This window comes from Abrus precatorius, unplaced genomic scaffold (genome assembly GCF_003935025.1).
Source record: "Abrus precatorius isolate BTA unplaced genomic scaffold, Abrus_2018 Scaffold6, whole genome shotgun sequence".
In the NCBI taxonomy this organism is placed as follows: domain Eukaryota; kingdom Viridiplantae; phylum Streptophyta; class Magnoliopsida; order Fabales; family Fabaceae; genus Abrus; species Abrus precatorius.
In genome coordinates, this window is record NW_020874406.1 from 2,525,598 (window position 1) to 2,550,361 (window position 24,764).

The 24,764-nt window shown below is 37.5% G+C and overlaps 1 non-coding gene and 1 pseudogene across 1 annotated transcript; one reads left to right on the forward strand and one right to left on the reverse strand.

Moving 5' to 3' along the window:
* Positions 1 to 24,764, forward strand: part of LOC113869297 — a 74,345-nt pseudogene that overhangs the window by 44,396 nt on the left and 5,185 nt on the right.
* Positions 3,816 to 3,922, reverse strand: LOC113870500. The gene has a single exon (XR_003505524.1). It is a non-coding gene; the product is annotated as a small nucleolar RNA R71 (small nucleolar RNA).

Genomic DNA, 24,764 nt, shown 5'->3' on the forward strand with positions numbered 1-24,764 from the left:
ATCTTCTGGTTTTTTACACTTAAAGCAACATTGAATTGAATCAGATCTAAGGAATTAGAATGACTTAATTGAATGTTAGGTTCACTGAGTTAAGGAATTAACCTCTGAATAATATAATGTGAAACTGATTGTCATTCTTTCCAGTTGCTTGCTAATTCAGAACCTTATTGATTAAACATTGGATCTTTGGTGAAGCAATTCCCTAGCTATGGTTTCTCTCTCTGTTATCACATAATTGTTTGTTCATTGTTTTGTTTTCTGCAAGTTCACTTTACTCCTAATTCTTCTGAATTGATGTTATTAAATGTTACAATTTTTCTTTCGAATTTTCATGGATCAAATGGTTATAATTTTATGAAGTGATACTTGAATCTAAATTCCCTGTGGAGACGATACTTGGATCTTAAATTTTACTCATTACTTGTTGCAATCCTAGTGCACTTGCTAGTGTTAGATTGCGAACAACAGAGAAGTTGGGTCCAAAGGCGCCAAAAAGTGCCAAAATGGGAGAAGGTGGTGAGAAACCCTTTCTTTGAGTCGTAGGAGTCATATTCAAGGACTTTTAGCGGCCTGAGACGTGTTTTGCACGTGCTACTTTGCCGCTAAGGAAAAAGGGACAAAAAGAGACCAAATCAAGAACTTGGGTCCAAAGGCGCGAGAAAGTGCTAGAAGGGGAGAAGGTTGTGAGCAACCCTTCCTTTGAGTCCTAGGAGAGATATTCAAGGAGTTTCAGTGGTCTGAGACGAGTTTTGCATGTTTTCCATTGCTGCTAAGCAAAAGGGGACCAAAAGTGACCAAAACCGGAACTTGGGTCCAAAGGCGCCAAAAAGTGTTGGAATGGGAGAAGGTGGTGAGAAACCCTTTCTTTGAGTCCTAACAGTGATATTCAAGGAATTTCAGCAGCCTAAAAAGAGTTTTGCACGTGTTCCTTCGCCGGTAAGCAAAAGGGGACCAAAAGAGACCAAAACCGGAACTTGGGTCCAAAAGCGCCAGAAGGGGAGAAGGTGCTAAGTGATAACCACGTCGCAATGGTATCAAACAAACTATATTTTCTTACAAATTTTGCAATAGAAGGAGTAAACCTAGGTCATCTCACAAGGACATAAAATGCATTCTATTTCTGGTTCCATCATGTAGTTTCATATTAGTTTAGGGAAGGATTGTTTTAAATTAAATTGTGAACAACAGAAAAGAAAAGAACAAAGAATAATTCTAACGAAATATGAACTTCAACCAAATCAAGATCTCAATCACCACAACGCAATTCTCATTGTTACACGAATATTATTTTAACGAATTTCCAATCAACACTAATTCAATACGACATTGACAATCCGAAATCTAAATCTAGATTATGAATTCCATCAAAACAAGAACTACAATCGCAAATCCAATGCTCTAACAAAATTCAGAACAATTGATTTATTGAATTAGGTGAATTAATTTGTTTCAAATCTGAAATTCTTATTCTCTGTTTAGAATGCAAACGAAAATTCAATATCATGAAAAACGTAATTATCCTAATCAGAAAGAAAAAGGAAGAGCGAGAATTCGATAGAACCTAATCCAAAACTCAAATGCAATGTAGTTCTTGAAACCTTGAACTATTAATGGATTAGCCTTGCTTCATGATCATGCTTACTTCGGCCAAAACCAGAAAATACGAAAAGATAGAAAGTAGAGAGACGAAAATAAAAGAAAGAATTTAAAATAAAGACTTTTTGAATTCTGAAAAATGATGACCGAAGAGGATTCGCACATGAAGTCATAACCTCTATTTAAAGATAAAATAATTGGGCTTAATTAAGGCCCAACTCTCTAATGAGGTTCCTAAACACCTAACTAAGTAAAATCAACAATACAATCAAATTCTAAAAATTTCAGTGCAGGGACGTAACATTGTGACGAAATTTTGGACCTGAAGATGCTCGAACTAGGCTTTTCTCTAAACAGAGAAGTTATAGATCTCTGTCTTATCTTTCCAAGGACACCCATTTTGTCCAATTCTGAGTAGTGTAGCTCCAGATATGGTCTTTGTAAGAAACTGTGTCAAAATAAGAAGTTATGGCGGGAATTAAGAAAGAATTGCATTTAAATCCTAAATGACTTACTAACACAAATCTAAACTAACACATCAAAATAGTGTACTAATGAAGCTCAATTAAACTAAAAACATGGAGAGAAAGATGTACTAAAATATGACTATTGATGAATCCATATTTTGACTGATATTTTAGCATAATTCTAACACATTTGATAAGAAAAATATATAAAGAAAGCAGAAAAACTCAGAAAAAGAGAAGGAATTGAAGTTTTGTTTAAATTTGTAGTTATTTTAGCAATTGTGAAATTTTTGCTTAGAAATTAAGTTTTTAATCTTGTTTTTGAAGGAATAAATTGAGCAAGGATCATATACATGGAGGTTTGATGACAAGGAAGAGGAAAGAAGCACGTCTGGACTCCAAAAACACAAGAATAAGAAATTGCAGACTGGGCGTAATCACTATTGTCAGTGAAAGTGATCACTTCAGAGCTCAAAGAAGAAGGAAAGCTCTGCGTAACCACTTTTATCATTAAAAGTGATAGTTCCAGAGAGGCAAAATATCAGGAAAGCTCTGCGTAACCACTATTGTCATCAAAAGTGATCGTTCCAGAGATTCTTCAACCTGGCGAGTTGCGCGTAATCACTTTTATTCATAAGAGTGATCACGCGCAACCACTTGAGCTCTGCGTAGTCACTTTTATCAGCAAGAATGATAGTTCCAGAGAGCCTTCAATATCAGGAAAGTTGCGCGTGGTCACTTTTTCTCATAAAAGTGTTAACACGCAACCATAAACCTTCTGCGTGGCTCCTATTTCTCATAAAAGTGATAACACGCAAATCTGGAAAATTCTATAAATAACAGAAACGTGCAGATTTTTCGGTGTTCAGTTTTATTTTTCTGTTTTTCTATTAGATCTCGTTGAGAGAGATTGAGAGAGAAGATTGGGGTCAAGTCTTGAAGCTTCCACAAAGAGGAATCGGATTGGAGCTTCCAGCTATGGCTTCTTGGAGTTTGTTTTCTTCTTTTTTCTCTTTCTCTTCTCCCATGTCTGAGTAGTTTTCTTGTAGTTAGGGGTTTATGGAACTCGAATTGATGTATTGATTTGATTCTTGCTTCTGAATTTTGAGTTCTTGGATTAATTGAATTGTGAATTCTGTTTTTCTTGCAATCGATGAATGGAAATTCGTTTGATTCATCTTAGAGGAACAATTACCAATGGAAGTTGGATTTGCTTCTCTGATCTGAGTTAGCAATCAGAATTTGAGGATTTCTTAGGAATAAGGAGACCTAATTCTGCAATCTTTAGGTTCTAAGTCTTAATGCAACTTGAAATTGAACTTCACCTAAGGGATTAGGGTGGTTTAATTACTTTGGTTATTGCTGTTATATGTCACAAATCTCATTCCAAAATTCGTATGACTCAAATGGTTATAATTCTGTGAAGTGGTACTTGAAACCTAAATTCCCTGTGGAGATGATATTCTGATCTTAAATTTACTCATCACTTGCTGCAATCCTAGTGCACTTGCTAGTGTTAGATTGCGAACAACAAGTTTTTGGCGCCGTTGCCGGAGAATTTTGCATTTCAATATCATTAGTAGTAGAAAAGTAACTAGATTGAGCATTTATTTTGTTGCTTTGCTTTCAAATTGCTTTCTGCATAATTTTACTGCACCTTGTGTAGTATTCTGCATAATATTTCTATCTGCTGTATAGAATTTTTACATACTTATTTATCTGTATAAGTACTTCCCTCCATCCAAAGCTGCTAAGTTGAGAGGAGAAATTACATCCTTTGTGCAGCAAGAAGGAGAATCATTGTATGAAGCTTGGGAAAGATACAAAGAATTGCTTAGAAGGTGTCCACATCATTGTATTCCAGATTGGATGCAATTGGAAACTTTTTATAATGGGATGAATGCAGCAACAAGAACAATGGTTGATGCTGCTGCTGCAGGTTCATTAAATACAAAGTCCTTAGAAGAAGCTCAGAGAATTATTGAGATGATGGCATCTTCATTGTATCAGAATTCAAACTCAATAAATCAAGGAAGAAACTCTGGTCATGAAGCTAAGGTTTTGGAAACTTTTCTTGTATAGAATCAGCTGCAAAATCAAATGTTTTAAGAACAATTAGCTGCCTTAACACAACAAATCAGCAATCTGCAAACAAGGAGTATGCCTACCAGTCAGCTAAGTTGTGATTTTTGTGGAGGAAACCATGTAAATGGTGCATGCGAGGCATCCACAAGTGAACCACAAGAGCAAGTGAATTATATGAATAATTTTCAGAGACAACAGCCATCATATCCCCCTGGATTTCAATTTTTGAATAATAGAACTCAACAGTATTCTAATTGGAATAATCAATATTCTGCTGCAAAGAATTCTAACTCAAATTTTCCTTTTTCTAATGCAGGTCCAGCAACACAACAACCTTATTTTCAGAGGAATTCATCCACTCAACCTCAAAGAAATCAGAAATTTTCCAAGCCTATGAATGAGAGGTTGACTAAGATGGAAGAAACTATGCTGCAATTCATGAAGGTGACTCAAACAAGCTTCAAGAACCAAGAAGCTTCCATGAAGAAACTAGAAACACAAATCGGACAATTAGCTGAACAACTATCCAGCAGGGATGAAGGAAGATTTCCAAGCAATACAGTAATCAATCCTAAAGAGCAATGTCAAGCCATAACTACAAGGAGTGGAGCTATAGTTGCAAGTCCTAAACCAGCAGAAAAGAAAGTAAATGATGCAGTAGAGAGAAAAATTGAACAAGATCTGCAACAAGGAAATTTTAAGCTATTGAAGAAGGACCATTCAAAAGAAAAAGTAGATGTTCCTATGAATTCTGAGAAGAAAACCAAAAAGCAACTCTTTGAGGAAGCTTGTTGATGAATCCACTTTTTATTATATTTTTACTTACCTTTTTGGTGCTTCTTGATAGAAAAAATGGACTTAGATAGTGCAAATAATATAGAAATCACATTTTGAGTAAATATCATAGGTTTATTAATTTTTGGTTAATTTGCATTTAATTACATAGATATAGATTGCAATTTTAATTATCTTAATAATTTTCCAGAGTCCCCAAGTTAATTTTGAGAAATCTTGGCCCTTGGATGAAAGTTGCCCCCAAAGTAGCCACTATCAAGCCCAAAAGTGGCAACTCCAGAAGCTCCAGGGACGCCAATTTTGAAGCATGATGCGCATGGCCACTATTGCCTTTCAAAGTGGCTACGCGCATCCAAAGTACCCACTTTCAAGACCAATAGTGGCAACTCCAGAAGCTCCAGGACGCTAATTTTGAAGCATTTCAGCACAAAAGTATCCACGTGCACCAGCCACTTTCAGCACAAAAAATGGCAACTTCAGAGAAGTGGCAAACCTTTCATTCTGTGCGTGGACACTTTCAAGGCCCAAAGTGGACACTTTCAAAGGCAAAAGTGGACACTTTGGTGACATGTCATCCACTATAAATAGAATTGAGGAATTAGGATATGGGACTTTTGACATTTTACACAATTTTCCTTTGCCAAATTGGGATAATTTCTTACGACATTGGAGTCTTGGGTGACAGCCAAGGGTCCTCTATAGGTTTTAATTTCCAATTTCCCTTTTGATTTTTGTTGAATTTACATTAATGCTGTTTACGTTCTTGCATTTCTTTCTCTCATTTGTGAAGCCCATCCATATGGAGGGCTAAACTTTCTTGTAATTTCTAGTCAATGCACATGAATCTTGAATTCTTGGGATTAATTGCAATACAAATCTTTCTTTCCTTGAATTTATTAACCCCAATCTCTTAATGAAATGGAATTTGCATGAAGGGAACATTGCTTAATGAACCCTAATTTACCTAACAAAATTCTAATTCAAAATTGCTTAATTTTGATTAATCCTTGAGGTTGCTTAATCTTAGGGATAGAGATTGGAGCCCATTAAGATGCTTAATTTTAATTGAGATGTTAAAGTTAGTCTTCGCTTGTTAGATTTACTTAATTCAAGGGAAAGAAAGGGGATTATTGAATCATTTGGAAGAATAATGATGGAACTCATTGCTTGACTAGGGATTACTCATTTTAATTGATTGAATTTCATTAATTTACATTTCGTTCTTGATTAAAATCCGGAAATTGACAAACCTCCCCCCAATTTACTTGCTTTAAAATATATGTTCACACTTGTTCGATGTATGTTCCCAACCAAAAATTCCTTGGAGAAGACCTAGGACAACACCCTAGTACTGCATTTATTTCTTTGCATATTTGATGAGGATTAACGACAATCTTTTGCATGACGAGTAGCTAAAAATCGTTTCATCAAATTGGCGCCGTTGCCGGGGAATTTTTGGTGCTGAACTTATGTTGAACATACTTGGTACTCTGTTTTTGTGTCTTGCATGTTAGTGTGTTTGTTTCATTTTGAGTTTTTGTGTTGTGTTGAAAGTCATACGAATTTAGTAGTCTATTTCTGCATTGTTATTGCAAGATTTTCTGCATCATTTCCTTCATTCAAGTGCTGAAATTTTTCAATCACTCACTTCCAATTTTCTGCACTCATTTTGCTGCATAATTCTCTATTTTTCTGCACTTTTGCTGCATAATTCTGCAGAATTCTGCAAAGAGATTTTTAAATTGCTCTTGTTATTTCATTTACTTAATTTGCTTTCAATTTAGTTAGTTGATATCTAGTGCATGACCCGATCAAACCCTGGAGATTTGTATCCATTAGACCAGAAGATTGATAGGACTTTTTATAGAAACATTAGGACACATAGAGATCACTCTGAACATTCTGAATCATCATCATCATCACCTACTACATCTTTGCAATCTGTGACACCAAATTCTGTTTACTCTTCTCCATTTTCACTTAACTCTAGTTTTGGAGCAATGGCAGGTGACGAGAGGACTCTTAAGGAGCTAGCTGCACCGGATGTCACATACCAAACATTGTGCATCCAATATCCAGATGTGGATGCCCCTTTTGTTTTGAAAACTGGATTAATTCACCTTCTACCTAAATTCCATGGTTTTGCAGGTGAAGACCGTCACAAACACTTGAAGGAGTTTCACATTGTATGTTCCACTATGAGACCTCAAGGTGTTCCGGAGGAGCATGTCAAATTGAAGGCTTTTCCTTTCTCATTAATGGACACTGCGAAGGATTGGCTCTACTACCTTCCTCCCGGATCTATTACAAGTTGGGACAACCTCAAAAGACTCTTTCTAGAGAAGTTCTTTCCAGCATCCCGAGCTGCATCCATAAGAAAAGAAATTTGTGGAATTAGATAGCTAGAAAGAGAAACTCGCTATGAATACTGGGAGAGGTTTAAAAGACTATGTGCTAGCTGCCCCCACCACCAAATTAGCGATCAATTGCTGATCCAGTACTTCTATGAGGGATTACACCCAATGGATAGGAGTATGATCGATGCAGCGAGTGGAGGAGCTTTGGTAGATAAGACCCCTGTGGCAGCCAGGAACTTGATAGAAAACATGGCTGCCAACTCCCAGCAATTTGCAACTAGACAGAATTCTTGTGTTACTAGAAGTGTGCATGAAGTTCAAGTTGCAGAACCAAACACATTGGAGCACAAGATTGATGAGCTAGCCTTCATAGTAAAGCAATTAGCTGCAATGCAAAAGAGTGTTGTCTCTGCAACACCTCCACCACCAGTTCCAGCTACACTTTGTGGAATATGCTCAGTTGCAGATCATTATACAGATAGCTGCCCCACATTGCAGGAGTCAGATACTCCTGAAGGTAACCCCAAGCCTATGCTGCAAATATTTACACTAACAAATTTCCATTTCAGCAACAGCAGCAACAACCAAACTGGGACCTTTCTTCAAACCGGTACAACCCGGGCAGGAGAAATCATCCAAACTTGAGGTAGTGAGGAAATTCCAACCAGCAAAATCAGCAAAGCAACAATTACCAAGCTAGTCAAGGTAGGCCACATCAGCCACGCCAATGGAATGATCAACAACATGGGCAACAACCTCACCAACAGCAGCAAGCATCCTCATCCCAAGCCTCTTCTTATCAGAAGAATGAGCCATCATTGGAGGAGCTTGTGAAGCAGATGGCCATGAGCAACATTAATTTTCAACAGCGAACAGAGGCCAGTATCAGAACAATTGAGAACTTGATGGGACAGTTGGCTTCCTCTATAAATCAAATTCAATCACAAGGTTCAGGCAACCTCCCAGCACAGACACTCACAAACCCAAAGAATGTCAGTGCAATTACTCTGCAGTCTGGGAAGGTAATGCAAGAGCCTGAAATGCTTAGGGAGAAGGAGATCCCACGCCCCTTGGTTGATGAAAGGGAGGAAGAAAATGCACCCACCACTCAAGAAGTGGTAGAAGAAGCTGAAAGGGCAATTCCACCACCTTTCCCTCAAAGGGTTATGATTGTCAAACCAAGTAAGAAAGCTGAGGAGAGTGACAAAGAAATCTTGGACACTTTTAGAAAGGTTGAGGTAAACATACCCTTGCTGGAGGCAATTAAACAAATACCCAAGTACGCCAAGTTCTTGAAAGATTTGTGTACACATAGAAGGCGTCTGAAGGGTAATGAGAGAGTCAACATGGGTAGGAATGTTTCTGCACTTTTTGAGAAACAAAGAACCACAATGCCTGAGAAGTGTAAAGACCTAGGAACATTTATTATTCCATGCATCATTGGTAATAATAGGATAGACAATGCAATGTTAGATCTAGGAGCATCCATTAATGATATGCCATTGTCTATTTTTTCTTCTCTATCTCTTGGTCCCTTGCAGCCCACAGGTGTAGTAATTCAGTTGGCCAATAGAAGCACAACACATCCAGCTGGACTTGTCGAAGATGTGTTAGTGAAGGTAAATGACCTCATATTCCTAGCTGACTTCTACATCCTCGACATGCAAGAAGAAGAGTCACTCAAAAATTCTGCACCGATCATTTTGGGAAGACCGTTCTTGAAGACTGCAAGAACGAAGATTGATGTATATGCCGGTTCACTCACCATGGAATTTGGGGATAACATTGTGCGCTTCAACATATTGGATGCCATGAAACATCTGATTGAAGAACATTCTGTCTTCCATATTGATGTATTTGATGCATTGGTGGATGAGAGCTGGACCGAAATTTTGAGGAACTCTTTTCTTAATTTTTCCCATTGTGTAGATGCTTTTGTTTGTGAATCATATGAAAATTCTTTGTGTGATACTTGTGCTGAAAATTCTGATTATTTGAATGAAAGTTTTGAAAGTTTTAGTGTTGATGAAGTTGATAATTCCATAGGGGTGGAATGTGAAGTATTGGATTTAGCAAATACGGTTGAATCTAACCCCTTTGATTTGAATGTTGCAGAAATTTTGTCAAATGAAAATGCTAAATCACTTCCCTCTATAGAGCAACCTCCCACATTGGAGTTAAAGCCTCTACCGAAGCATTTGAAATATGTCTATTTGGAACTAAATGAACAGCTCCCAGTTATCATCTCCACCAAGCTTGATAGTGATCAAGAGGAGAAATTGCTAGAAGTGATCAAAAAGCACAAAAAAGCCATTGGGTGGACACTTGCTGATATACCAGGAATTAGCCCCTCCATGTGTATGCATAGAATTTTGTTGGAAGAGGATGCTAAACCAGTGAGACAACCTCAAAGGAGGGTGAATCCCATCATCCTAGATGTGGTGAAGAAGGAGGTCACCAAGTTGCTTCAAGCCGGGATCTTATACCCAATCTCTGATAGCACTTGGGTTAGCCCTGTGCAAGTGGTCCCAAAGAAATCTGGACTTACAGTGGTCAGGAATGAGAAGAATGAAATGATACCTACCAGAGTCCAGAACAGCTGGAGAGTCTGCATAGACTACAGGCGGCTGAACCAAGCAACAAGGAAGGACCACTTTCCACTACCCTTCATTGATCAAATGCTTGAAAGATTGGCAGGTAAGTCCCACTATTGCTTTCTAGATGGCTACTCTGGTTATTTCCAAATATGTATTGCCCCTCAAGACCAGGAGAAAACCACATTTACATGTCCCTTTGGCACCTTCGCTTATCGAAGAATGCCTTTTGGCCTATGTAATGCTCCTGGCACATTCCAGAGATGCATGTTGAGTATTTTTTCTGATTTAGTGGAGCACTGCATAGAGGTCTTCATGGATGATTTTACAGTTTATGGCACATCCTTTCATGCATGTTTAGTCAATTTAGAAAAAGTCTTGAAGAGGTGTATTGAAACTAACCTTGTACTTAACTTTGAGAAATGCCATTTCATGGTAGAGCAGGGTGTAGTTCTAGGACACATAATCTCTGAAAAAGGAATTGAGGTTGATCCTGCAAAATTGGATGTTATTTCACAACTTCCTTACCCCTCATGCGTGAGGGAGGTTCATTCTTTTTTAGGCCATGCAGGATTTTACAGAAGATTCATTCAAAATTTCTCCAAGATTGCAATTCCTCTTTCGAAGCTGCTGCAAAAAGATGTTGAATTCGACTTTGATGAGGACTGCAAGGAGGCTTTCAACTTCCTTAAAAAAGCCTTAACCACCACACCAATTATCCAACCTCCAAATTGGTTAATACCCTTTGAGCTGATGTGTGATGCCTCAAATTATGCAGTGGGAGCTATCCTTGCACAGCGGGTTGGTAAGGTCCCTCATGTCATTTATTATGCTTCTAGGACCTTAGACACTGCACAATCCAATTACACCGCAACTGAAAAGGAATTGTTGGCCATAGTGTTTGCATTAGATAAATTCAGATCATATCTGTTAGGATCAAAAGTTGTGGTGTTCACTGATCATTCTGCTTTGAAGTTTTTCCTAAAAAAGACAAATTCTAAACCCAGGCTAATAAGGTGGATGCTCTTACTTCAAGAATTTGACTTGGAGATTAAAGATAGAAGTGGAGCACAAAACTTGGTACCAGACCATTTAAGCATAATAGAGGGAGTCCATGAACTCATTCCCCTCAAGGATGATTTTCCTGATGAACAACTCTTAGAGTTGTGCACATCACATGTACCTTGGTATGCTGATTTGGTTAATTTTTTGGTTTCAGGAATTTTCCCTATAAATGCATCAAAAATTCAAAGGGACAAAATTAAGAGCGATGCCAAACATTATGTGTGGGACGACCCTTACTTATGGAAGCTCTAGGACGCTAATTTTGAAGCATTTCAGCACAAAAGTAGCCACGCGCACCCAAGTAGCCACTTTCAGCACAAAAAGTGGCAACTTCAGAGAAGTGGCAAACCTTTCATTCTGCGCGTGGACACTTTCAAGGCCCAAAGTGGACACTTTCAAAGGCAAAAGTGGACACTTTGGTGACATGTCATCCACTATAAATAGAATTGAGGAATTAGGGTACGGGACTTTTGACATTTTACACAATTTTCCTTTGCCAAATTGGGATAATTTCTTACGACATTGGAGTCTTGGGTGACAGCCAAGGGTCCTCTATAGGTTTTAATTTCCAATTTCCCTTTTGATTTTTGTTGAATTTACATTAATGCTGTTTACGTTCTTGCATTTCTTTCTCTCATTTGTGAAGCCCATCCATATGGAAGGCTAAACTTTTTTGTAATTCCTAGTCAATGCACATGAATCTTGAATTCTTGGGATTAATTGCAATACAAATCTTTCTTTCCTTCAATTTATTAACCCCAATCTCTGAATGAAATGGAATTTGCATGAAGGGAATATTGCTTAATGAACCCTAATTTACCTAACGAAATTCTAATTTAAAATTGCTTAATTTTGATTAGTCCTTGAGGTTGCTTAATCTTAGGGATAGAGATTGGAGCCCATTAAGATGCTTAATTTTAATTGGGATGTTAAAGTTAGTCTTCACTTGTTAGATTAACTTAATTCAAGGGAAAGAAAGGGGATTATTGAATCATTTGGAAGAATAATGATGGAACTCATTGCTTGACTAGGGATTACTCATTTTAATTGATTGAATTTCATTTATTTACATTTCGTTCTTGATTAAAATCCAGAAATTGACAAACCTCCCCCCAATTTACTTGCTTTAAAATATATGTTCACACTTGTTCGATGTATTTTCCCAACCAAAAATTCCTTGGAGACGACCTAGGACAACACCCTAGTACTGCATTTATTTCTTTGCATATTTGATGAGGATTAACGAAAATCTTTTGCATGACGAGTAGCTAAAAATCGTTTCATCACTTGTAAGCCAATAGATCCAGAAAAATACAAGAGGCTGCCTTATCCTCAAAGAGTCCAAAATCCTAAACAAGAGGAACAATTTGAAAGGTTTATGAATGTCTTTAAGAAATTACAAATTAACTTTCCTTTTGCTGAAGCTTTGGAGCAAATGCCTTCATATGCATAGTTTATGAAAGAACTACTTTCCAGAAAAAGGAAGCTAGAGCATGATAAAACAGTACCTTTGACAGAGGAGTGCAGTGCCATTCTCAAGAGAAAACTTCCTCAAAAGCTGAAAGATCCTGGATCATTTAGCATTCCTTGTGAAATAGGAAACTGCACTGTGGGAAGAGCATTGTGTGACTTGGGAGCAAGCATAAATCTGATGCCATTAGCTGTTCTGCAGAAACTTGGCATAGAGGAAGTGAAGCCCACCAACATTACACTGCAGCTAGCTGATAGATCATACACTTATCCATATGGAGTTGTTGAAGATTTATTAGTTAAAGTTGATAAGTTCATTTTTCCTGCAGATTTTGTAATTCTAGACACGGAAGTGGATTCTAACATTCCTTTGATCCTAGGGGGGCCATTTCTTGCAACCGGGAGAGCCTTAATAGATGTGCAGAAAGGTGAAGTTATGCTTCGAGTTCAAGATGAGAAGGTAGTGTTTAATGTGTTTGAAGCTTTAAAATATCCAATTGAAGATAGTACATGTATAAAGGTAGATATACTGGATGTTTTTATTACACAACGCCATATTAATGAAATTGATGAACTTGCTGTGTTAGAAGAAATAATATCTGCAGGGAATAACAAATCTAAACTTCTACATGAAGAATACATCATGGAAGTGCAGCAACAATTAGAAGCTCTGCCAATTCAAAAATCTGCAGAAAATTCAGTGAAGGAGAAGCTCGAAAAGGATGATAAAGAAGAGGAAAAGCAAAAGCTAGAACTGAAACAACTTCCTTCCCACCTGCGGTATGCATTTCTGGATGAGAAACATAAAAATTCAGTCATCATCAATAATGAACTTAAGGAAGAACAAGAGGAAAAATTGTTGAGAATTTTGAGAGAACACAAATCTGCAATTGGATGGAGTATTGCAGATCTAAAAGGTATAAATCATTCATTTTGTAAGCACAGAATTTTATTTGAAGAGAATTTTAAGCCTGTTGTGCAGCCACAAAGGAGGTTAAACCCAGCCATGAAAGAGGTAGTTAAAAAGGAGGTCATGAAGCTGTTAGATGCAGGAATAATATACCCTATTTCTGACAGCAATTAGGTAAGTCTAGTTCAAGTTGTTCCAAAGAAAGGTGGTATGACAGTTGTACCTAATGAAAAGAATGAACCTGTCCCTACTAGGACTGTGACTGGATGGAGAATGTGCATAGACTATAGGAAATTAAATGATGCAACCAGAAAAGATCATTTTCCACTACCATTTGCAGATCAAATGCTAGAAAGACTTGTTGGACATTCATTTTATTGTTTTCTTGATGGGTATTCAGGATATAACCAAATAGTTGTGGATCCTTTGGATCAAGAGAAAACTGCATTTACATGTCCATTTGGAGTCTTTGCATATAGGAGAATGCCATTTGGTTTGTGTAATGCCCCTGCCACTTTCCAAAGATGCATGCTTTCTATTTTTTCTGATTTGGTAGAAAACATCATAGAGGTATTCATGGATGATTTCTTTGTTTTTGGTGATTCTTTTGATGATTGTTTAGCTAATCTATCCACTGTTTTGCAGAGATGTCAAGACACTAACCTTGTGTTGAATTGGGAGAAGTGCCATTTTATGGTATAAGAAGGCATTGTCCTTGGTCACAAAATTTCAGAGAAAGGAATGGAGGTGAGATATAAGTCATTAGTAAATTGCCGACACCTATCAATGTTAAGGGAGTTAGAAGTTTTTTAGAACATGTTGGTTTTTATAGAAGATTCATAAAAGATTTTTCCAAGATTGCTAAACCCTTGAGTAATTTACCTATAAAGGATGCAGATTTCATATTTGAGGATAATTGTTTGCATGCGTTTTCTGTTTTAAAAGAGAAACTGATTTCTGCACCTATTCTTCCAAAACCAGATTGGAAATTACCTTTTGAACTCATGTGTGATGCAAGTGATAGTGCAGTGGGTGCTGTGTTAGGACAGAGAAAAGATAGAAAATTACATGCTATCTATTATTCAAGCAAAGTGTTAAATCCTGCACAAGTGAATTACACAACAACAGAAAAAGAACTTTTAGCTGTTGTATATGCTTTTGATAAGTTCATATCATATTTAATGGGTTCAAAAGTGATTGTATACACTGATCATGCTGCTCTTAAATATCTTTTGACAAAATAGGATGCAAAGCCCAGATTATTAAGATGGATTCTACTCCTCCAAGAATTTGAGCTAGAGATCAAAGACAAGAAAGGGAAAGAAAATAGTGTTGCTGACCACCTATCCAGATTACCTTTGGAAAGTTTAACCACTGAACCATTGGAAATAAATGAAGAATTTCTAGATGAAAAGCTGTTTGCAGTGGATAACATGCCTTGGTTTGCTGACATTGCAAATTTTAAAGCCACTCAATTCATTCCAAAGAGGTTTACCTGGCAGCAAAAGAAGAAGTTCTTACATGACAGCAAATTCTATGTGTGGGAAGACCCATACCTGTTCAAAATTGGAGTAGATGGGTTACTCAGAATATGGAGGCCACCATGCAAGTTCAAGGACTACTGCAAAAGTTTTGCAAGCAGGTTTCTTTTGGCCTACACTCTTCAAAGATGCCAAGAGGTATGTGGAAAACTGTGACAAATGTCAAAGAACTGGAAATATCTCAAGAAAACATGAGCTGCCATTAACCAACATCTTAGAAGTGGAACTATTTGATGTATGGGGGATTGATTTCATGGGACCATTTCCCCCATCATTCTCACACGAATACATTCTAGTGGCAGTGGATTATGTGTCTAAATGGGTAGAAGCAATTCCCACCAGATCAAATGATGCAAAGGTAGTGATTTCTTTTATAAGAAAGAACATTTTTTCAAGATTTGGTGTGCCTAGAGTGCTGATAAGTGATGAAGGTACTCACTTTTGCAACAAGTATCTTGAAGCTGTATTAATAAAATATGGTGTGAAGCATAAGGTTGCTACTCCATACCATCCACAAACAAGTGGACAAGTGGAGGTCTCAAATAGAGAAATCAAGCAAATTCTAGAGAAAGTAGTGAACAGCTCAAGGAAGGATTGGTCAAAGAGGATGAATGATTCATTGTGGGCATATAGAACTGCTTTTAAAACTCCAATTGGTATGTCTCCATATCAGTTAGTATTTGGAAAGGCCTGTCACCTACCTGTAGAGCTGGAACATAGAGCATATTGGACTACAAAATGGCTTAACTTTGATCTGTCAAGTGCTAGAAGGAAGAGAGTTCTGCAGCTGCATGAATTGGAGGAATTCAGACAGCAAGCTTATGAGAATGCAAAGTTGTATAAAGAAAGAACCAAAACAATCCATGACAAGTTCATTCTGCAAAAAGATGTCAGACCTGGCCAGCAAGTGCTGCTATTCAATTCAAGATTAAAATTGTTTCTAGTGAAACTGAAATCTAGATGGTCTGGACCATTTTTAATTAAGAAGACTTCTCCCTTTGGAGCAATTCGTATGGAAGATCAGAAAACAGGGAGGGAATTCAAGGTCAATGGCCAAAGATTGAAGATCTATCATGGAGAAGAGTTTGCAAGAAACATATCATGCTTGAAATTGGTTTCTCTTGAGTGAGGAACCACTAATGTCAAGCTAGTGACATTAAAGAAGCGCTTTGTGAGAGGCAACTCACATTTCTAACTTAGTTTAAGCTTTCTATAGTGTTTTTAGAATTCTGCATATTAATGTTCTGTAAATTTCTGATATTCTACCAAAATTTTGCAAAAATACTGCCGAATCTGATTTTCTGAGGTGCATTTGGATGCTTAAATTGAGAATTGATGAGGTAAATGTGAATCAAAGGGTTAAAATTCTGCATAATCAGATTTCCCAATTTTCTGTTCTTCTGCTATGTAATTTTGCTGCATATCTTTGTTGAGGTGAAACTGATATGTGAATTGAGATCTAATATGTCTAATGTGTATCTGCAGAATTAGAAATATGTATAATCAAGTTTTACAATTTTATCCAAGTTCTGAATATATGTTGCTACAGTTGTCTTTAAGAATTGAATCTGATAAATGGTCAGAGGTTTGAAATTGATATTCAATGTGGAGAGTGTGTATTTGATGGATTCGAGAGTGAAAATTGAATTAATTGAGGTTTTAGAGGTATTTGATTAATGAGAGGAGTCACTTTATTGTAGAAAAGAAGCTACGCAGAGAATGCATTTTGAGGTTTTCTGCTGGAACAATCACTTTTACTGATAAAAGTGATCACGCAGAGACAGATGGGAAAATGAGCTCTCTAGAACGCTTCCTTTTTTTGTCAGAAGTGACTACGCACAGGTAAGTAAACTTCTAATATTTTTGCGTTAGTACTTTTATTGAAAAAAGTTATCACTTTGCTGCGCGTTATCACTTTTCTCAGCAATAGTGATAACGCGCGCCTCACTCTGAAAAATCCACTCTCTGGAACATTCACTCTTACGAATAATAGTGATAACGCTGGGAATTTTAATAACATAAAAGTCACTTTTATTCTCCAAAGTAGTCACGTGCTTAGGCGTGCCTATAAATAATGCTAAGGGTGAATACGCACATACATTTTTAAATAAAAAATCCCTTCCCTCTCTGAGAGCTCTCTACTCATCAATCTCTGCATTGCGATTCAGAAGATTCTTCTTCCCTATTCGAACATCATTTTTGCATCTTCAACCAAGGTACACTTCCCTTATTTCTGAAATCTGTGATTGGGGTTTTTGTATGTGTTTAAATATTTTGGGGAAGTTGTTGAAAAAGGGTAACTAAGAATGTTCAAGGCATTTAAATCAATTTGGAAAATAGAAAATACTGAGACTAGGTTTTGCTGTAACTTGAGTTTTCTGAGAAGATTCAATTCTGCATTGCACTTTTCAAATTAATAAACTTCTGCAGAAATTGACTTGACCTAAAAAAAGACTTTAATAATAATGTTTTGATTGAGAGATATTGAATTTGAAGTCTATATTTATCTATTGAGCTGTGTTCTACATAGAGTGTCTTGGGAAAATGTCGAGATGAGTTTTGGGAAACTATTTTGATATTAGTTTCCTCAAGAATAGAATATACAATACTCTGAATTGGTCTTTCTCTGTCAACTATGACATTTCTACTGGATAACTGACATTGCATTACACACTATATGTATCACATTCTGCAACATTTTAGTTGACTTAAATTGAAGTGTGTGAATTAGTTGATAGAAAATCTTTGAATATGACTATTTAAAATTACCTGCTGCGATGGAACCACTTCTTCATTAGTCTGAAAATTACAATAAGTGAGTTGCAACAATATTTTTGGAAATTGATTGAAACCTGAACAGATTGCTTTGCACTACCCTAATTCTTTAGGACAGTGAACACATCCTGAATTTCCAAATTAGGAGTATCCAAATTTCTCTGAATGTGATGAATCAATGTTGAGCATCTATTCTGTGCATCTGTATAATACATGTTTTGATAGCAAACTTAAATTCATATTCTGAGGCTATTTGGTTCAAAATAGAATGGATAATACTTCAAATAGCTATTCTCTATCATGTATGTTAGTTTGATGGGATAGTTGAAATCACATTGCACTATATGAACCAAATCTCTGCAGAATCTGAACTGATAGCAACAGAATTTTTTGAAACTGTGGAATTGGAAAATAGAATACATAGCTGTACTGAAATTAAGTTAGACATTAAATTGGGAATATCTGAAGTGCATACTTGATTGCAAAATGAATACAACCTGTGAATTTTTGCTGACAGCACAAAATTAGTTTGAAAATTTGGTCAAGGCATGTAATAATCTTTTTGCGTTACCCTGATATTTTATAAGAGTGTGCACTCTGAAATTCTACTGTTAAATTTTGCATGTTTTGACTAAGTTGTGCAATTGGGTGTTGGTATTTGAATGTGAATGATACTATTAGCAGATTGCATGATGTGAAGTATTAGAAAATTTAAATTTCTGCAAACTGCTTGATTGAACTTTCTGCAGTATAGGATTATTCTATGATTCTAAAATTTTAAACTGACAATTACTCCTTTCTTGCAGAAAATTTCAAAATGGTTAGGACTTCATTCAATTCACCTGTGGGTCCTCCTAAGTAGAAGCAAGTTGCATCTTCTACCACTCCTAAGAAGAAGCGAGCTGCATCTTCCACAACTCCAACAAGAAGATCCAGTAGAAATCTCCAAGCTACAGCATCAAAGTGGGCTAGAACTGATGGTGTCTCAAGTTCCTCACCTATTCCGATTTCTGAACCCTCACCTTCTCCTTCACCTCAAACAAGGTCATCTGCACCTGCATCTGAACCATCACCTTCTCCACCACCTCAGACATAATCTCCTACACCTTCACCTACACCATCACCCCCACCAAGAACAGCTGCACCCTCAGGATCTTCACCACCTGCTACACATGATCCAAGATTCAGAAGTTTGGCTCATGAAAACTTTTTCAGAGCCAACATTCTAAGAAGAAAAATTGTTCCTGACAGAGCATTCCAAATAGTTGGGAACAATTACCCTGAATTCAAGGAGGAAATCCAGAAAAGAGGCTGGGAATTCTTCTATGCAACAGCTGGCCTGGGTTGGAGGGAAATAACTCAGAAATTCTATGCCAATGCCATGAGGTTTAAAGGAAAAGGAATCCCTAAGTTCAGCTCCATGGTCAAGGGCATGAGAATTGACTTTTCACTAGCAAACATCAACAGGGTGCTGGAAATTAATTCTGCACAACATGCTGCACAGCTGGACTTCAAAACATTTAAGGAAAGTCCAGATATTGATTCTGTACAAATTCTGGAAAGGATTGGGAAACCAGGCACCACATGGGAGCTCAACCAATCTAAGAAGGCAAAGCATATTGTCACCAAGAATCTTCTGCCCTTCGCCATAGTATGGAGCATGTTTATCTTAAATTCTTTCATGCCTGTCAAACATAGCTCCACACTAGCTGTGAAGAGGGCTGCTCTGCTTTTTTCCATAGTCTTTGACAGCTACATAGATGTGGGAGAAGTAATAAGTGAATGCATTTCTGCAGCTCTGATCAAAGAGATTTATGTGCAGCCCCAATTCCTTCACAATTCAAGAAAGAGAAACCGATGATGATGAAGGACACTCTGAAGTAACTAGCTGAAGGGCAGAATCAATTGGCTGAAAGGCAGACTGAGCTGCACAATAGCCTCAAAGCTGGAGTCATGTTAATGGAATGTATTATGCTGAATATTGGTCAGAAATTGGGAATGACCAAAGATGAAATGTATCATACTCTAGACTTAGCAGAGAATGCCCAGTGCCTTCATTCTTCTGTTTTCAAGAATATGCCAATATACAGAACCCACTTTCCTCAGCCACCATTTGAAGAGGTAGTGGAAGAAGAAGAAGAAGAAGAAGGTTCTGAAGAGGAAAGCTCAGAGGAAGAAGACGCAGCAGAAGACTAGTTTAGGAATTTATTTTCTGTTATTAGGAGTTTGTAAATTTTTGGTAGTTTTAAACTTTTTGGGTTGTAATCACTAATTGGTACAATTTGGGTTGAATTTCACATACTTGTTCTGCAATTATATTAGTTTTTAACTAATTACCTTTCTCTTGCTGCGAATTGATGAAATTCTGGTGTTTTTGTGCAGAGAATGTCACACACACAATACTCACACACATTGGATGGTGACACTTGCACAAGCTGCCATGAAAGGGGGTTTCATTCTCTACCTCTTGTTCATGTGTTAGCTTCACATTATACTGAATTAATTTTGAAAAATACCAAAATACTAGAATAGATAATAAACTGCTGGCTGTGAATTCTGTGTGAATTTCTTTTTAAGTTGTTTTTCCCATTCTCAAAATGAGATCACACTTGTATTTTCAAAAATGAGACAGTTGCCACTAGGTGCATATATTTCTGAAAAGTGCATTGTGTTTTCATTAATCCACATGATCACTTATAAATGCCTAGTGAGACTTGAGCTGCCTTTTTCTTTTTCTTGTGTGATTAATCAGATTTTACTGCATTCTCTAGAACTTGCCCTTGTTCTTAATTGAATATGCATGTTACAGTTCTCACACACATGATAGAGGCCATGTTTGATATACTTAGTTAGCCTAAAATGCCTTCCCTTATGATTAATTGCCCTAGTTTACCCCTTTGCGCTTAATATCCCGTTTCTTGAGTTAACTTCATTACAAGCCTTGCTGAAAAACCAATTTTACCATTCAAAAGAAAAAGAGGCATAGTGAGTTTAATCAAGAATGAGTTTTAAAACTAAGTTTAGGGTAGCATCCATTTATGTTGCTTGAGGACAAGCAAATTTTTAAGTTTGGGGTAGGGGAATAACAAGCTATCTAAGTTTGAGTTCAAAAAGTCAGAAAGAAAGAACAAAAGTGCTGCAGAAAAATGAAAAATTATGCAGCAAAACTATGGAAAGAGTAAAACATGAGTTCAAAAATAGAATCTGAGTTGAAAAGAGCAAAATAGAGATCAAAAAGAAGAAATTCGCAGTAAACTGTTGCAGAGAAAAAAAGAAAAAGAAATTCAAGGAAAAGAAAAGAGTAAATGGAAGTAAGAGAAGAAAAAGGAAAATGAAAATTCTGCTGCACAAAAACAATTTGTTTGTTGCATAATTGAGGGATTTTATGTGAATTGATGCTAAACCAGACTAGTTTTAAAGTCATTCACAAAAAATGCCTCTGATCTTTTGAAATTGCAACCTGTTTCTTATTTTGTTCAGTATTATCTACCTTAACCTAAGCCCTGTTATAAACTGTAAAAAGTCCTCTTAATGTGTGATTGGCTGTACTAAGCAGAGGAGATGGAGAAATTGGGCAAGCATATGGTAGAGTGTAGCTGAGTTGATGATTAAAGAGAGAAAACAGTACCTAAACACTGCTGAGAAATGAGTGAAACACTGTCCAGTGAGAAGTGATCATGATTTTTAATGTTTCTCACATGAACTTGGCTGATATATATTCACTTAGATAGCAATTCTTGCTTAAAATTTGATGAATGCATTGTGATTGCAATGATGAGTAATTGGATGAACATCTTGATTGAAAATTTTGCAGAAAACACAGAATTGGAAATTGAAAAATCGGAGAAAAGCAGTTTGCTAATTGGTTTTTGAAAAGTGGAAGAATTACCCTTGGTTTAGTTTGATTTGCTTGAGGACAAGCAAAAATTCAAGTTTGGAGTAGTGATGAATCCATATTTTGACTGATATTTTAGCATAATTCTAACACATTTGATAAGAAAAATATATAAAGAAAGCGGAAAAACTCAGAAAAATAGAAGGAATTGAAGTTTTGTTTAAATTTGTAGTTATTTTAGCAATTGTTAAATTTTTGCTTAGGAATTAAGTTTTTAATCTTGTTTTTGAAGGAATAAATTGAGCAAGGATCATATCCATGGAGGTTTGATGACAAGGAAGAGGAAAGAAGCAAGTCTGGACTCCAAAAATACAAGAATAAGAAATTGCAGACTAGGCGTGATCACTATTGTCAGTGAAAGTGATCACTTCAGAGCTCAAAGAAGAAGGAAAGCTCTGCGTAACCACTTTTATCATTAAAAGTTATAGTTCCAAAGAGGCAAAATATCAGGAAAGCTCTGCGTAACTACTATTGTCATCAAAAGTGATCGTTCCAGAGAGTCTTCAACCTGGCGAGTTGCGCGTAATCACTTTTATTCATAAGAGTGATCACGCGCAACCACTTGAGCTCTGCGTAGTCACTTTTATCAGCAAGCGTGATAGTTCCAGAGAGCCTTCAATATCAGGAAAGTTGCGCGTGGTCACTTTTTCTCATAAAAGTGTTAACGCGCAACCATAAACCTTCTGCGTGGCTACTATTTCTCATAAAAGTGATAACGCGTAAATCTGGAAAATTCTATAAATAACAAAAATGTGCAGATTTTTTGGAGGTCAGTTTTATTTTTCTGTTTTTCTGTTAGATCTCGTTGAGAGAGATTGAGAGAGAAGATTGGGGTCAAGTCTTGAAGCTTCCACAAAGAGGAATCGGATTGGAGCTTCCAGCTATGGTTTCATGGAGTTTTTTTTCTTCTTCTTCTTCTTTCTCTTTCTCTTCTCCCATGTCTGAGTAGTTTTCTTGTAGTTAGGGGTTTATGGAACTCGAATTGATGTATTGATTTGATTCTTGCTTCTGAATTTTGAGTTCTTGGATTAATTGAATTATGAATTCTGTTTTTCTTGCGATCTATGAATGGAAATTCGTTTGATTCATCTTAGAGGAACAATTACCAATGGAAGTTGGATTTGCTTCTCTGATCTGAGTTAGCAATCAGAATTTGGGGATTTCTTAGATATAAGGAGACCTAATTCTACAATCTTAAGGTTCTAAGTCTTAATGCAACTTGAAATTGAACTTCACCTAAGGGATTAGGGTGGTGTAGTTACTTGTTAGGGTCAATGAGTTAAGGAATTAACCTTTGGCTATTCCTATGCGAAACTGATTGTCAATTAACCAAGTTTTTGAATGTTCAGAGGCATAATTGAATTAATACTGATATTCTTGTGAAGTAAATTCCTAACTATTCTTCATTCCTATTTCATCTTATTACATACTCTGTTTTTTTGCAAGTTCTTTGCTTTAATTACTTTGGTTACTGTTGTTATATGTTACAAATCTCATTCCAAAATTCGTATGGCTCAAATGGTTATAATTCTGTGAAGTGGTACTTGAAACCTAAATTCCCTGTGGAGAGGATATTCTGATCTTAAATTTACTCATCACTTGCTGCAATCCTAGTGCACTTGCTAGTGTTAGATTGCGAACAACAACTATCACGGCCTGTGATGAGTTTCGCGCACGTTCCTTTCCCGCTGAGCAAAACGGGAGCAAAAGAGACCAAAATCAAAACTTGGCGACATAAGCGCCTAGAAGCACCACGAAGGGATATAGTGGTGGGAAACCCTTATTGTGAGTCCTTGATGTGACATTCATAGAATTTCAACGGCCTGAGATGAGATTCACGCATGTTCCTTTGCCGCTAAGCAAAAGGGGACCAAAAGAGACAAAAACTGGAACTTGCGGCCCTAGGGCCAAGAAGCGCCAGGAGGGGGGAGAGAGATGGGAAACTCTTCCTTTGAGTCCTAGGAGTGACATTCAAGGAATTTCAACGCCCTGAGACGAGTTTCGTGCACGTTCCTTAGTTGCTAAGTAAAAGAGGACCCAAATAGACCAGAACCGGAACTTGGGGCCATAAGCGCCAAGAAGCGCCCAGAGGGGAGAGAGTGGTGGGAAACCATTCCTTTGAGTCCTTGGAGTGATATTCAAGGAGTTTCAGCTGCCTGAGCTGGATTTCGCGCGTTCCTTAGCCGCTAACCAAAAGGTGACCAAAACCGGAACACGGGTTGAAAGGTGCCAAAAAGTGCTAGCAGAGGAGAGAGTGGTGAGAAACCCTTCCTTTGAGTCCTTGGAGTGACATTGAAGGAGTTTCAGCAGCTTGAGATGAGTTACGCACACGTTCCTTAGCCCCTAAGCAGAAGGGGACCAAAAGAAATCAAAGCCGGAACTTAGGGCCATAGGCGCCAAGAAGCTCCCGGAGGGGAGAGAGTGGTTGGAAAACCCTTCCTTTGAGTCCTAGGAGTGACATTTAAGGAGTTACAGCGGTCTGAGAAGAGTTGCGTGTGTTCCTTAGCCGCTAAGCAAAAAGGGACAAAAAGAGACCAAAATCGAAACTTGGGGCCATTGGGGCCAAGAAGCGCCAGGAGGGGAGAGAGTGGTTGGAAACCCTTCCTTTGAGTCCAAAGAGTGACAATCAAGTAGTTTCAGTGCCCTGCACGAGTTTTGCATGGGTTCTTTAGCCATTATGCCAAAGGGGACGAAAAGAGACCAAAATTGGAACTTGGGGCAATAGGTGCCATGAAGCACCAGAAGGGGAGAAAGTTGTTGGAAACCTTTCCTTTGAGTCCTAGGAGTGACATTCATGGAGTTACAACGGCCATAGATGAGTTTCACACGTCTCCCTTCGCCGCTTAACAAAAAGGGACCAAAAGAGATCAAAATTGGAACTTGGGGCCATAGGCGCCAAGAAGCGCTAGGAAGGGAGAGAGTGATGGAAAACCCTTCCTTTGAGTCCTATGAGTGACATTCAAGTAGTTATAGTGGCCTGAGAAGAGTTGCTCGTGTTTCATAGTCGTTAAGCAAAAGGGGACCAAAATAGACCAAAATCAAAACTTGGGGCCATACGCGCCATGAAGCGCTCAAATGGGAGAAAGTGGTGGGAAGCCCTTCCTTTGAGTCCTTGGAGTGACATTCAAGGATTTTTAGCAGCTTGAGACGAGTTTCGCACGCATTCCCTAGCCGCTAAGCAAAAGGGGACCAAAAGAGACCAAAACCAGAACTT